We start from the raw sequence: 14,998 nt of genomic DNA, 5'->3' as shown, positions 1-14,998 counted from the left end.
GAGAGATATATGAAGACTGAGAAGCACTTCTAATTTTTAAATATACAAATGTGCTGCATTGCTCCCAGCCACTGCAGGGAAATCCAACTTATGTCAGTGGAGTAAGAATCTATACAAACCCGATTCACAAAACAACACGGGCAAAAAAAAAAAAAAAAGAAACAAAAGAAAAATACCGCCACATCTTGCCTTCTAGGGAGTTCTGACTTGTTAAGAGCTTTGCAGACTTTCTAAAATAATCCAGCTTCTGACCATTCAATTGGATGTATTTGAGAATTTTTTTAAAAAATGCACTTTCTCCTTTCTGATGACACATTGTTAGCTTTGAAAGTGGTGTTTCAAAATATGGGAAAGCGTGCGTTCTGGAGGATAAAACCGTGTTTCAATTTGTGCATTGCTTTGAGAAGCGCAAATAAGGTAAAGGTAAAGGGACCCCTGACCATTAGGTCCAGTCGCGAACGACTCTGGGGTTGCGGCACTCATCTCGCTTTACAGGCCGAGGGAGCCGGCATAAAGCTTCCGGGTCATGTGGCCAACATGACTAAGCCGCTTCTGGCAAACCAAAGCAGCACACAGAAACGGTGTTTACCTTCCCGCTGGAGCGGTACCTATTTATCTACTTGTACTTTGTGCTTTCGAACTGCTAGGTTGGCAGGAGCAGGGACCAAGCAACGGGAGCTCACTCCATTGTGGGGATTTGAACTTCCAACCTTCTGATCGGCAAACCCTAGGCTCTGTGGTTTAACCCACAGCGCCACCCACATCCCTGGCAGTGTCAGTAGTGGGGGCCAAAATTCCATGTGCTCCATGCTTATCGGGTAGCAGAGGGACAGGAATATACCCAGAGATGTCCCCAGAGCTGGGTTGATAAGACCACACTCTGTACCTAGAAAGCCAGCATAACCCAGTGGTTGGAATGACAAATAAGGAATAAGCAGAGATGATCTGGGTTCAAAACTGCACTCGACCTCGCTAGGTGGCTGTGACCTGGTTGTTACCTCTCAGCTTACCCAAATTTTAGATGTGAGGATAAAATGCTGGGTGGAACATACAAGAATATTGGAGGAGAAGGTTATCAGTCCCTGCTATCTAGGATGGCAATGCTCTGCTTTCACAGTCAGAGGCAGCCATAGCTGCCAAGTTTTCCCTTTTCTCGCGAGGAAGCCTATTCAGCATAAGGGAATTTCCCTTAAAAAAAGGGAGAACTTGGCAGCTATGGAGGCAGCAATGCTTCTGAATGCCAGTTGCTGGAAACCACAGGAGGGGACAAAGCTCTTGCGGCCAAATCCTGCTCGCTGGTTTCCCACATGCATCTGGTTGGCCGGTGTGAGAACAAGATGCTGGACCTGGTGGGTGATTGGCCGGATCCAGGAGGTTCTTCTCATGTAGAGGATGGGATAAAAAGATAACATTCTAATAATTTCTCTAAGGACATGGTCACAATGAAGGTTCATAATAATGATTCATCCATCTTTTTCAGTACTATCTACACCAGAGGGAGCCAACTTGGTGCCATAATAATAATAATAATAATAATAATAATAATAATAATAATAATAATAATATTCAGCCCATCTGACTGGGTTGCCCCAGCCACTCTTGGCTGCTTCCAACACAGTATAAAAAACACCATAAAACATAAAATGCTTCGCTGTATAGGGCTGCCTTCAGATGTCTTCTAAAAGTTGTGTACAAGTCGTACCTCGGTTTACGACCCGCTCGGGTTGTGAACACTTCGGGTTGCGAACTCCGCAAACCCAGAAGTGTTTTCGGCGCTCGCCCCCCCGCGCATGCGCAGAAGCGGTGTCATGCTTTGCGCATGCGCAAAGCGCGAAAATCGCAAAAAATCGCGCTTTGCGCATGCACAGAAATGGCGCTCGGTTTGCAACCTTTTCGTCCTCTTGCACGCTCATCCTGGTCGCTCCAGAGTAGCCAAAAAGATTCGGAGGTTGCTGTCACAGGCGCGGTAGCGGCTACTCTAGAGTAACGACTCCTCACGACATTGCCTTTTCATGCTTTTATTATGTGCAAACTATTCACAGTGCAGAGTCAGTACTATGCACATGTTGTCAGTCTGGGTCAGAACCTCCGAATGGAGATTCCCACGTTTTCCTCCAACAAAGTAGTCTGGGAATATTGAATCTCCACGCCCGTCGCTTCTTGCGCAATTCCGGGGTTGGCAGGAGCGGTCTTCTGGTCGCGCTTTCCCTGCTTCCCACTTCCTTTCCTAAGCGGAGCAGTGGCTCTGCTACCCTACTTGAGCCATGCCCTCTACTTCCTGATTCCCCGCTGGAGACATCCCCCTCCCCGCTCCCACTGGCGCTGGGAGAAGAGCTTGTGCTTAAGATGGGAGGAGGCTGTCTGTAGCTTCTCTCCCTCACAGTCACAATGAAGGTTCATAATAATGATTCATCCATCTTTTTCAGTATTATCTACACCAGAGGGAGCCAACTTGGTGCCTTAATAATAATAATAATAATAATAATCTGACTGGGTTGCCCCAGCCACTCTTGGCTGCTTCCAACACAATATAAAAAACACCATAAAACATAAAATGCTTTGCTATATAGGGCTGCCTTCAGATGTCTTCTAAAAGTTGTGTAGTTCTTTATCTCCTTGACATCTGATGGGAGGGAGATCCACAGGGAGGGCGTCACCACCAAGAAGGCCCTCTGCCTGGTTCCCTGTAACCTCACTTCTCACAGGGAGGGAACCAGCAGAAGACCCTCGGAGCTGGACCTCAGTGTCCTGGTTGGACGATGGGGGTGGAGACGCTCCTTCAGGTATACTAGGCTGAGGCTGTTTAGGGCCGAGGCTGTTCAGATGTTGTTTGACTACAATTCCCGTCAGTACAAGCTTCTGATAACTTAATCTAATACAGTGGTACCTTGGTTTATGAACACAATTGGTTCCGGAAGTCTGTTCATAAACTGAAGGGAACTTTCCCATTGAAAGTAATGGAAAGTGGATTAATCTGTTCCAGACGGTCCGCGCAGTACTTAAACTGAAGCGTTCATAAACTGAAGTGAACTTTCCCATTGAACGTAATGGAAAGTGGATTAATCCGTTCCAGACGGGTCCGCGGAGTACTCAACCTGAGGCGTACTTAACCCGAAGCATGGGTGTAATTGGTTCCGGAAGTCTGTTCATAAACTGAAGCGTTCATAAACTGAAGCGAACTTTCCCATTGAAAGTAATGGAAAGTGAATTAATCTGTTCCAGATGGGTCCGCGGCATTTATAAACCGAAAATTCATAAACCGAGGTGTTCATAAACCGAGGTTCCACTGTATGCAAGAGAATTGATAGTTGCATTCCAACCAGCATGCAAATCTAAATTAGGGCACTCTGCTTGAAAAATGTGGACGGAATGAATGTCTCTTTCATCTCTTGTTAAGATGGAGCAGAGGACAAATTGGGAAGGTCCAAAACGTTTACTCCAGAAGCACTTATCTGCCCAATACCATACTGACTTTTTAGTGTCTGTGCCAGATAAGTCCATAGCTTGTAGAACAGCCTAATTTTGCAGAGAGCAAGGAGTCACTCCTACCTGCCTGGGTGCAAAACCAATAATTGAGAGGTTTCTAACACACACACACACACACACACACACACGATCCTATGCAGGGGTGAAAAGCAGAAAACCCCCTCTTTCTCACCGAAGGCTTAAAGCCTCTGCAGAACTGCAGGCAGGAGGTTGCGTAATAAATTATATTTTCCTGAGTAACAATTAAATGCAGCTCTGCTGAAAGCCTGCTGAGTTTTCTCCATATCGACACTGAAGTAGATGTTTTCTGAAATTTGGTTCGAGAGAGGTTAATGCCTGTTGTCAAATGAAACCCCAGAATGAGCCCTCAGCCAAAGCAACAGCAGGATCAGCTCTGACATTATTGAAATAATTTCCCATATATTAAAAGGGAACAGTGAAATTCCTAAATCTGCAAGAGCCTCTTGCTGACGGAGTGCAGAGCAAAAGGGAGAAAAGAGAATCTGCCGAAAGAATAACTGAATCATAAAATTGTTGGAAGGCGTTCCAGCGGTCATCTAGTCCAACCCCTTGCAATGCAGGAATCACAGCCAAAGAAAGGACAAAATATAAATGAACTATATGAGGACTGCTCTGGTGCTGGAAGGAAGAAAAAGAGAAATTGTAGATCAACGCAGGATCAATTACCTAAATCCTATTTAGAGGGTGATTAATACTTGCAAAACACGCTAAATTTCAATTAACCTATTACTGCAGCAATTTAAACATTTATGTCTCCCTCTCGCTCTCCCTCCCATCCAAAAAGCCTCTCTGGCATTAATATTGTTGCTGCTCTTACCATCTAGCAACTAATGTTTTCAAAGCAATACTAGGATTTATTCAGAACCTTCTCTCTCTTTTTGGAGAGGCAAAATTTGACTGAGAAAAGAAAACAGGGCTCTCAGATGAAATAACAGGGAATTTATGCATCACCCCACTTCACTTTTAAGGGATATGAAACAGGGTCGTAGTATTTTGGAACATAGGAGATCAACTGGAGCCCACCTGCAGTCCCATGCCCAGTCCTGGGTGCCACAATTTTAGAAGGATATTGACAAACTGGAATGTATGCCAAGCAGGACAACCAAGGTAATGAAGGGTCTGGAAACCAAGCCTTATGGGGAACGGTTGAAGGAGCTGGGTATGTTTAGTCTGGGAAAGAGGAAACTCAAGGGCTGTCCCATGGAAGATGGAAAGCCACTTCCGCATCTCCACGGAGGTGGTGTTGTGGGCTTGCCCCGAACGAACTCTCGCGATGGGGGCTGAGAGCAGCCCCCTCACGAGGAGGGAGTTCCCGCCTCCGTCAGACCCCGGCCGGCCATTAGGGTCGGCCGGGAGGCGGGGCTTAGCATCTTTTAAACCGGCTGAAGGCGGGAACTCAGCCTTTCTTGCCTCGGCACCCAACCCGAATGGATCACCCGCCCAGCCACCCTGTAGGGATAGGCAGGTTAGGCCGACGCTGCTATGGACTTCTGTCGGTCGCCTTGGTTGGCCGGGGGGCCTGGTAGGACTTGTTCCACTTTGGGCTAGCCAAGCTGGTTTTTTCACCTACCTCATAGCAATTCGTCACAACTTGGTTTTGCGGTTAGGCATTGAAAATTTGCATAAAAGAAGAAGGGGGGGGCAGATTGCGTCATCCTCTGCCCAGAAATTGGAGAAGTAATTCCGTTAAAGGGATTCCAGGGGCGGTAGCTTTGTTCTGGGCCTGCGGAGGTCAGGGCCTTATGGCACCCCCCAACGGTGGCCACAGGAGGTGTCCCAGTAGGTGTATATCACTGGGCTCCTTGCTGGTGGTTAATTTCTCCCAGACTGTAACACACGGGTTACAGTCGGATATAGTCGGTTAGGTTCCAATGCCTAAGCCAATACCGCTCATCATTCGTAACCAATAAAGTTGTGGCCTTTTCACCCACTTAAATTTATTCACTGTGTCTTGTGTCTTATTTCATGTGGAGGGAGGGGCATTGCCACACAACAAACTTGTTTTCTCCTGCTCTAGAGGCTAGGACCTGAACCAATGGCTTCAAGTTACAAAAAAGGAGATTCTGACTTAACATCAGGAAGAACTTTCTGACAACAAGAGGTGTTTGATAGAGGACTACCTTGGAAGGTGGAGGGCTCTTCTTCATTGGGTTTTTCTTCTTCTTCAAAAAAAAAAAAAAGGGGGCTTCCGGTTGACCACGCCATCTTGCTCAGACGGGGGTCCGCACAGCGGAGCGGACCTCGGCGCTTCAGAGGTGGAGGGAATCGTTCCAGCGAAGCGAAACCTCCTTAAAAGCCCCAAATCGAGCTTTTTGGGGACAGATTTTGCCTGGCGGCGCCAAAAGCGGGCTCTCTCCTCCCCGGATCGGCTTTGTTTAAGCCCCCGAGAGCGAGGAGGTGAACCGCGGCGGACAGGCTGACATTGCTGCTCTGAGAGTGCGAAGCTGCGAGTCTGGGAAGTGAAGGTGGCCAATTCTTCAAAGAACATTCAGCAAATGAATAGACTGTGAGTAATTTGGATTCTTTGGAATGTAAATTAAGGCAACAATTTGGACCTGGGAGAGAGGGGAAAAGAGGAAGCCACCCCCCCCCTACGGTAACATAAGAGACAGTAAACAGAAACCCGAAGCCGTAAACAGAAGATTTCAACTTAAAAGGATTCCTCAAAGGCATCAAAGAGAATCTCCCCTAAATGCAGGGTAAAAGGGGAGAGAGACTGTGGTTGTGATTGCCCTGCAGAAAGAAGTTAAGACTAAGAAAGACCTTTCTGTTCCTCGGGAGCCGGCAGCCCAGACAATCCAGTGAGTTGATCAGGATTTATAGTTAAATTCTATTTCTATCTTTATCTCTGGACTTTTTGGAAATTCTTTTTTGGTTTATATACTTTTGAAATGTGAGTTCGAACTTTATTTTTAAGAATGCAGCCAGCTTGTTAAAATGGAGTCGAGAAAATAGACTGCGATTATATTCCACCCCATGTGACAAGTTTTGACCTTGACAGGACTGAACTATGTCAACAAAAAGGTACCCGCCTGAGTTTCAGCGGACTGTTTTGACCTTAATGTGGGAAGCAAGAATAGAACTATGTCAAGAGGAGACACAACGGCAAGTGTTACAGCAACAATTCCAGATGATGATGGCAGAATATGATTTCTTAGAAGATGAAGCTTTTGAAACTGAAGAAGACGAATGTGAGAATGACAATGATGAGGACTGTGATGACTTAACACAAAATGAAGCCCATCACGAAAAAAATGATGATTTTACTCTACAAAAAGTTGGATGGAGTGCCTCCCCTTCGAGGGGGGCACGATTGGACTTACTGGAACTCCAGAATGACCACAGGGAAGAAGGAAAAATTAAGCAGAGAAGAGAAGAAGCTCAGGGGTCTGATATGGAGGCCTGGATGGCAAAAGACTGTAAACAGGGGGTGGGGTGAAGGGAAAGTGAAGTTGTGATTGTAAGGATGGGTTAATAGGACTATAACTGGACTGCTGACTATGGAACTTGCTGGATTGGTGGGGTGGAGCCAGTACTCGGGGGGGTGTAAGGTTAGTTTGGGAATAATTATAGGTTTAAAAAGTGAATTGATTCTGGAAAAAGGTGAAAATATGGAGGCCTATAGAGGGGTAAAAATTAGGCACGGGAAGAAAAAATGGGAGTTTGATTTCTCAGTGATTGGACAATAGGCGAAAATGATAATAGTTAGTTTAAAAGTGGTACAAGATATAAAGGTGTATGTTATAAAATATGAACTATGAAACTGTTGAAGATGATAAATAAGGGAGGAAAACCGGGGAAGGGGGGAGGGTGGGGAAGCCCACAAAATATGGTTTAATAATTATGAATTTAACAATTATGATGAATTTTTTTTTGTCTTTTTTCCTTTTTGTCTTTTTTTTTCTTCTCTTTTTTCTCTTTTTCTCTTTTTGTATTTTCTTTTTTTTTGGTATGACAATAGATGGTTGGATGGATGAACTCCTGCGTACTGCCCTGGTTCACTGGAGCTCCCTGGTGGCAGGGGGGGGCTTCGGGGGCAGGGGAGGGGGAGGAGGACAGAAACCCAATCATAAAATGGACCACTTCTGACTGTTCACCTGCGTGGGATACTTCTGTGGCAGGGGAGGACCCATGGAGGGGGGTGGGAAGAAGGTGGAAAAGGTGTATATGTATGTACCATCTTTTGTAATTTGTAAAATCAATAAAAATTATGTTTAAAACAAAACAAAAAAAAAAGCTCCTAAAATTCTTTTGGGGAAGCCATGGCTGTTTAATGTAGTATCCTGGTGCTTTTAATATGTGTTGTAGATGTGACCTTAGTTGGATAAACACCTAATTTCCCTCTTGCTGAAGGTTTCAAAGAAGAAGCTGAACATCTCTTTGATGCAGATGTTCTGGTTCTGGATTTCAGCACTGAGGTCCCCTCTAACTCTTACAATTTGATTTTCAACTAGGCTTGCTTATCTTATTCACTGATGTTTTAACCATGCCACAAACATCCTGGTGCTAACCCCTACTCCCGAGAGGTGGGCAAGGGACGAGCCCAAAGCAGATTTACATTGGATTTTAATGATCCAGTGATACTTTTCCAACACAGAGATGTTAAAAAGGCTCCTCATGCCTCCCAAGAAGCACAATTCTCCTGACACGAAGCACCACACCGGGGAACCAGCGCTTGATGACTCATGGGCCAGAGTCATTTACAAATTGCCCATCGCCATTCGAACCTTGACTGCTGTCTGGCCACAGAGCATCTCTTGTGTCCATCACAAAGGCAACAACATGGAGACCAGCTGGTTAGGAACAGAGGTGTACAGGGGTTGGGGGGGGGGAAATGCTGTCACAAAGGCAGCAGTAAAAAAAGTGATTACCATTCAACAGAGGTTTAGTGTCCAGATCAAAAGAAATAACAGTATACTCTATTCTGCCTTGGTCACACACACCCTGGACTCCTGAGGATGTTGACAAGCTGGAACATGTGTAGAGGAAAGTGATCAAGAAGATAAAAGGGTCTTGAAACCAAGCATTGTGATGAATGGTGGAGATAGTTGGGTATATTTAGCCTGGATAAGAGGAGACTGAAAGGAAATAAAATAGCCACCTTCAAATATCTTAAGGGCTGTCCCATGGAAGATGGAGCAAGCTTGTTTTCTCCTGCTCAGGAGGGTAGGACCTGAACCAATGGATTCAAATCACAAGAGAACAGATTCTGACTTAGGAAGAATTTAGGAAGAGCTGTTTCATAGTGGAACAGTCTCCCTTGGAAGATTGTGGACTCTTTCCTTCCTTGGAGGTTTTAAAGCAGAGGCTGGGTGGTCATCTGTCATGGATGCTTTAGCCAAGATTCCTGCAAGGCAGGGGGTTGGACTAGATGACCCTCAGGGTCCCCTCACACTTTACAATTCTATGATGCTCTGATTCAAAGAAGAGAAAGGTAGGTTCAACTCCAAGTGTCTTCAGTCATAGCAATAAGCCTGAGCTCTTGGATTGGTCTTCTGAGTCAAACATTCTCAAAGGAGAACTTTCAACCCAACTTTATTAATTATCCTTACTCCCCTATTGCCCACACTGGAATATCCTTTATTTATGAATTATAGATATGTTGTAATTGCACCTCCTGGCAAATAGAAGGGGAAGAAATGGAGGCAGTGAGAGATTTTACTTTCTTGGGCTCCTTGATCACTGCAGAAGGTGACAACAGTCATGAAATTAAAAGACGCCTGCTTCTTGGGAGAAAAGCTATGACAAACCTAGACAGCATCTTAAAAAGCAGAGACATCACCTTGCCGACAAAGGTCCATATAGTTAAAGCTATGGTTTCCCCAGTAGTGATGTATGGAAGTGAGAGCTGGACCATAAAGAAGGCTGATCGCTGAAGAATTGATGCTTTTGAATTATGGTGCTGGAGGAGACTCTTGAGAGTCCCATGGACTGCAAGAAGATCAAACCTATCCATTCTGAAGGAAATCAGCCCTGAGTGCTCCCTGGAAGGACAGATCGTGAAGCTGAGGCTCCAAGACTTTGGCCACCTCATGAGAAGAGAAGACTCCCTGGAAAAGACCCTGATGCTGGAAAATATTGAGGGCACAAGGAGAAGGGGACGACAGAGGACGAGATGGTTAGACAGTGTTTTCGAAGCTACCAACGTGAGTTTGACCAAACTATGGGAGGCAGTGGAAGACAGGAGTCCATGGAGTCACAAAGAGTTGGACACGATTAAATGACTAAACAACAACAACAACAACAACAACAACTGGAGAGATATTCAAGAAAGCTGGAGCTGTTTCAAATGCTCAGGCTGCAGTCTCGTGCATTTAGGTTAGAAATATGCCCCAAATTGAAAGCATGTGGCTTCCCCCTAATAATCTTGGGAATTGTGGTTTGTTGAAAGTTGAACATTGGGACATTTGCGACATATGAGACTACATCAATTTAGTTGATTTAGAAGACGAAGAAATCTGAAAGTCTATATTCCAAACCAGGGGCGGATTCAGGGTGGGGGGGACACCCCACTTTACAAAGCATTTAGTCCCAGAGAGCCCTTGGATTTCCCTGAAGCTGGAGGTCGACTGTGCCCGATGGAGTTTTAGTTGATGTGATCTGACAAGCTGACAGTCCGAAATGGTACTGCCCTGGGCTCCACAGCTGTGACACTCGGTTTTTGGAATCTTTGGGCATTTATTGCCTCCAGGTTATGCAGGCTTCTTTGGTACTGCTCCTCTGATGCTCAGCGAGTTTTTACTTGCTTCGACTTTGCAGTTCTTTAAGGAACATGTCGCCCATCTGAGTGCCTCATAGCGTGCGCCCGGATTCCAATAGAGATCAACCTCCTTTCGCATCAGTGCCAGTCGAAACCAGGTTGAGAATCTAGAAGAAAAAGCTGCTGAACCAGCCTGACCAGTATATTTGTAAGGTGAATGGCCTTAGCTGGCCAGTGAAGTGCTGTCACCAGCATCTCAAAGAGGGGAGCTATGTGGCCATAGCGACAACATCTGTCACTGATGTTTTAGTTGAGATTCCTGCCTTGACCCTTGGGGTCTTTTCTAACTCTACAATTCTATGATTCTCTGAACAAAGTGATGGTACACTCTAGAAAGGCAGTAGGTATTGCATAGAATAATGGGCCCTTGATCATCTTGGTTGTCTTCATTCCAGCTTGTCAACATCCTTCTTAAATCGTGGTGCCCAGAATTGGACGCAGTATTCCAAGTGTGGTCTGACCAAGGCAGAATTACTTCCCTTGATCTGGACACTATACTTCCGTTGATGCAGCCTAGAACACCCCCCCCCCCGGTTGCATCACACCATTGATTCATGTTAAGCTTGTGGTCCACCAAGATCCCTAGATCCTTTTCACATGTACTGCTGGTATGCCATGTGTCCTCCACCTTATATTTGTGCGTCTGGTTCTTCCTGCCTATGTGCAGAACCTGACATTTGTCCCTATTGAAATTCATGTTGTTGGTTTGCACCCAGGTCTCCAATCTGCTAAGGTCATTTTGAATTCTGATTCTGTCTTCTGCGGCATTAACTACCCCTCCCAGTTTGGTGTCATCTGCCAATTTGATGAGCATCCCCTCAATTCCTTCATCCAAGTCATTTAGAAAGACGTTGAACAACAGTGAGCCTCTCATTGGGCTGGATGCCAAGTCACCCTAGGATGTGGAACCAGGGGAGTTGTGTTTGTGTGAGAGTTATGACCGATGCTGGAAGCTGGAGACTCATTGTATTGCTCTGGGCTGGACTCAGCTTCCCTGGGAACATATTGAGGAAACAGGATCTGTTGGGAGTGTTAATGCTGTGAGCCCCTTCAGCCCCCACTCAAGTTGTATAGATGTGTGAACATCCTAAAGATAGCACCACTTCTATTGACCTTCATTCCAAGGAAACTGAGTCCTGGGTAAGTGCTGGAACCTGTCAGTCTCCCTCACTGCTCAGAGGTTGTGGTGCAATGGAGTTCTGGCTTCCTTGGTTCGTCCAAGTGAGTCAAGAGCCTTTTCAACTAGAAGGTCAACTTAAGACCTCAAGATCCTACTGGATCAGGTCAATGGACCATCAAGTTCAGAATCCTCTTCTCACAGGAAACCCACGAGCAGAATTTGAGCACAAGAGACAGTGGTACCTTGGCTCTCAAATGCTTTGGTACTCAAACACCGTGGAACCCAAACACTGCAAACCTGGAAGTAAGTGTTCCGGTTTGTGAACTTTTTTTTCCGGAAGCCAAACAGGCTCTGTTTTGAGTGCCACACTTCCGATTTGAGTGTTACGCTTCCGATTTGAGTGCCACACTTCCATTTTGAGTGTTACGCTGAGGTCTGCCTGGTTTTTCCGCTGTGCTGTTGTATTGTGAGGGGAATAGTGTTCGTATGTGGTACATTTTTTCTTTACATTGCAATGTAGTCGAAGCAAAATTCCAAGTATGGTTGATACTTGGCCAATAAATTACTCTATTCAAAATGATTCCATTTTGCTATTTATTTTGCCTTTTTGTTTTCGTGGCTCTTTTTTGTTTCGTTTTTGTGACTGTTTGGAACTCAGTTCAGCCACTGACGGATGGATTGTGTGACTGCAGTACATTGTTTATTGCTTTCATTTTATGGATCAATGGTCTTGTCAGATAGTAAAATTCATGTTAAATTGCTGTTTTAGGGTTTGTTTGTTTTTTAAAAAAAGTCTGGAATGGATTAATCCGTTTTGCATTACTTCCCATGGGAAAGCACGGCTCGGTTTTGGAACGCTTTGGTTTTGGAACGGACTTCCGGAACAGATTAAGTTTGAGAACCAACTTTAGTCTTCTTCTCCATAAATTTGTCTAATCCTCTTTTAAAGTCATCCAGGTGGGTGGACACCACTGCCTCCTGTTGGAATGAGTTCCATAAGGGATTCTTTTTAGGGTGCGTTCATGAAGCACACCTGGTCCGCTCAACGCTTGCTGCCATAAACTGGAAACAATTCAAATTAGAGCTCCAAAGAAACACCTGCGCTTTGTCACATCACAGCGGAATACACAGCTGCTCAGATGCCTTGTCCCTTGGAAGAAGATTGCACCTTCAAGCTTAGAAGCATCCCGAAGTCCCAAAATGACCCCGGCCCTATAAATGTTTCATTGCAGATGCACTTATTTAGGGAGGGCGGGACAAATCTAAAGCAATAAATAAAACGAGAGGTACGGGGCTTTGGATGGAAGCACGGCAGCTCAGACCTAGCCAAAGGTGAAGTTGCCACATTCGTTCACTTCATCTAGCAACTCCCCTTCCCTTTCTAGGGGAAGCAGCTGCTTCGGGGAGGGAGCAGCAAAAGCTTGCATTAAGGTAAGCATAAAAACAGCAGGTGCATAAACGCTGCCTTGCAAACCGGCAGTACTCTCATACCTGTAATCACAGGCAAGCTTTCGTATTCAGCCAATGCAGCAGGCCAGAAAGAGAAAGAAAAAAAGGGGGGGAGGCATTGAAAGTGCAGGTTTTATTAGGGCCACCTGCTCCTATCCGTTCCTAAATGGAAATTAAAACAATACGGCTTAATTGCATCACACGCCAATCGCACAAACAATGTTGCGGTTTGCCTATCTCGTTGTTAACAACAGAAGGGAAGCCCGAAGTGGCTTGTAGTTTGTTAATGTGAATTAGAATTTCCACTTCTTCCATAATTAGGGCTGTCCCTCGTTGCCCAGCCTTCTAGATCTGTGGTGCTCCAAATCATGCCTGGTATTTTCTAGCACTTGGAAATGTTCAAAAACAACGATCATCGTCATTTTGGCAGTGGAACAGACTCCTACGAGAGGCGGCGGACTGCCCTTCCTTGGAGGTTTTAAAGCAGAGTTTAGATGGCCATCTGCCACGGATGCTTGCGCTGAGATTGCTGCATGGCAGGGGGTTGGACTAGATGACCCTTGGGTACCTTCCAAAATTCTATGATTCTGTGACCATAACAATCCTCAATAATATTTATATACTGTTTAACCTGCAAAATCCCTAAGCCGTTTGCATAAAACAGAATAAGGCACTGTATTTTTCCGTGTATAACATGCCCCCATGTATAAGACGCCCCCTATTTTGGGGGACTCCAAATTAAGAAAATTTGGTTGATGTCCAGATTTGTTGAGCTTTTTTGGGGGGGGGGGTTGCTGAAAATTTCTCACCCACCAGACCTAAGCTCCCACTCGCACGCATCACAAACACCTCCATTCCACTGTCCCCAATCGCCTGCCCAATTCGTCTTATACATGGAAAAATACGATAATTTTATAAAATGTGCTTATACTACATATAAAACCCAAATATGTCAGCAAAAACTGATTCGTTGCAATCCTTGCACAACAAAATGATCCTTGCAATATTTTAGATGGGAGTCTGAGACTAGTGAAGAACTTCTAGCATGTCTGTGGCATCTAGGAGCATTTCCTTCCTCTGTTTTCCTTGGGACATCTGTGTGTGTGTGTCCTTTTGTGATTAAATTTCCTGCAAGGGAGCTGGCTAAACCCTGAGAGGAAGCAACAGGCACAGCTGAGACACATGAAGATGAGGAGAGGCGGCAAGTGTGAGGTATCCAGTTAGTCAGAAGAAGAAGTCTTGCATCTCTACGGTAAGCATCCATGGGGTGGAAACATGCGCAGGAATCAGCCCAGGGAGCACAATACTCACAGGTCTCAACACACAGAGGACTGAAAGGTGCTCAGATATAAAGATGCTTTCTAACATGCATTTGCTCTTACGGTGCAGTGGAAACACAAAGACCTTTGTATTTTGAGGAGTGTGTGGTGCACAGCAATGGCTCCATTTGTGCCTAGAGTAGGCCATCTTTAGTGGGTCTGGAATCCCTTAATTAGCCAGTCAAATCTCTTGTATAGAATTCAGACATCTGCTGAGAAGGATGGCCAATTTGCTACCTATTGCTTAGTCACAGGCAGCCCTTGGCAAGACCTCAAGTTCAGCCACCTGTTAATGGAGCCCTGGTGTCTAGCCATAGAGTCCCAGATATGAAAGCAGCTTGGAAACTCTCCTCTATGGACCTCAACACAGTCCGTGGCAGTCAAAGGAGCTGCATGCTAGATATTTCAGGAGTCCACCTGCTTCTGATGGGTTTCCGGCAACAGAAAGAGACATCAGGTCTCTTCTGCTTTGCCCTTGGCTCCTTGTTTTCTTGTGCTGCCAGTAAATAAAAGCTGCTTATCAAGGAGCAGCCCAAACCTTTGCTCAGGTAATGAGATTGCGCAGATAGTGAGCATTTTCACCACAACAGAGTAACAAGATGGTCATGAGGACCCCATGGCCAAGTCGAACATATCACCTGCCAGTCTCAGGTGAAACCTGGGATATCTCACATGTTCTAGGCCCTGTTTCGTAGTACGGGTGTATCCACACACACTTTTCCAGAGTCCATCAACAACTCTGCCTATTTTCAAACAAGTCTAGCAGTTTGCATGTGCCTATGATGTATGGAAGTGAGATATGGACCATAAAGAAGGCTGATAGCCGAATAATTGATGCTTTTG

At 45.3% G+C, this 14,998-nt stretch overlaps 1 protein-coding gene across 5 annotated transcripts in view; it reads right to left on the bottom strand.

Annotated features, from left to right (window-relative positions):
• Window positions 1-14,998, bottom strand: part of TSNARE1 (t-SNARE domain containing 1) — a 381,230-nt gene that overhangs the window by 105,997 nt on the left and 260,235 nt on the right. The window lies entirely within an intron of this gene.

The sequence above is a fragment of the Zootoca vivipara genome, chromosome 8 (genome assembly GCF_963506605.1).
Source record: "Zootoca vivipara chromosome 8, rZooViv1.1, whole genome shotgun sequence".
Taxonomy (NCBI): Eukaryota; Metazoa; Chordata; class Lepidosauria; order Squamata; family Lacertidae; genus Zootoca; species Zootoca vivipara.
Note: the sequence above shows the minus strand (reverse complement) of the source record. Positions and strands in the feature narration are given on the sequence as shown.